This window comes from Bubalus bubalis, chromosome 1 (assembly GCF_019923935.1).
Source record: "Bubalus bubalis isolate 160015118507 breed Murrah chromosome 1, NDDB_SH_1, whole genome shotgun sequence".
Classification (NCBI taxonomy): domain Eukaryota; kingdom Metazoa; phylum Chordata; class Mammalia; order Artiodactyla; family Bovidae; genus Bubalus; species Bubalus bubalis.
The window spans coordinates 185901677-185902542 of NC_059157.1; the positions used below are offsets into that span (position 1 = coordinate 185901677).

Below are 866 nucleotides of genomic sequence, written 5' to 3' on the forward strand. Positions count from 1 at the left end.
TGCCTATAAAATGAGGATCAAGGTTGATGATGTCTGTGTGATGATGCCAGTTTCTGGAAGGGGCTGAATGTGGAAAAGATAGTCAGGAAATAGTCTTATTTTTAACCCACTGTGATCTCCTACTTTTAATTCTCTCTACCAGAGTTGAATAATATTTCAGACAGACCCACAGGTTTTCTCATCAATGTCAGGTATTTGTGAGGCCTCCATCTTGGATATTAAAAACTCAATCTAGTGCTCGCTTCGGCAGCACATATACTAAAATTGGAACGATACAGAGAAGATTAGCATGGCCCCTGTGCAAGGTTGACATACAAATTCGTGAAACGTTCCATATTTTTTATATGGAATTTAGAAAGATGGTAACAATAACCCTGTGTACGAGACAGCCAAAGAGACACTGATGTATAGAACAGTCTTATGGACTCTGCGGGAGAGGGAGAGGGTGGGAAGATTTGGGAGAATGGCATTGACACATGTAAAATATCATGTATGAATGAGTTGCCAGTCCAGGTTCCATACACGATACTGGATGCTTGGGGCTAGTGCACTGGGACGACCCAGAGGGATGGAATGGGGAGGGAGGAGGGAGGAGGGTTCAGGATGGGGAACACATGTATACCTGTGGCGGATTCATTTTGATATTTAGCAAAACGAATACAATTACGTAAAGTTTAAAAATAAAATAAAATAAATTAAAAAAACTCAATCTAGTCTAATTCTAAATTTCAGTATCTCATTGATTTTCCCACAGTTCAGCTGTGACTTAGGTTTGAAAATCCACAAGGGAAATATAAGGTGTCTCTTCATGTTTTGACCACCCTCTCATTGCCTTCTCGCTGAGACCTCCAGGACTGAGAAGGAAG

At 40.8% G+C, this 866-nt stretch overlaps 1 non-coding gene across 1 annotated transcript; it reads left to right on the forward strand.

Annotated features, from left to right (window-relative positions):
- The first annotated feature begins 234 nt into the window (after positions 1 to 234).
- LOC112587524 lies at positions 235 to 341 on the forward strand. The gene has a single exon (XR_003112049.2). It is a non-coding gene; the product is annotated as a U6 spliceosomal RNA (small nuclear RNA).
- The last annotated feature ends 525 nt before the right edge of the window (positions 342 to 866 follow it).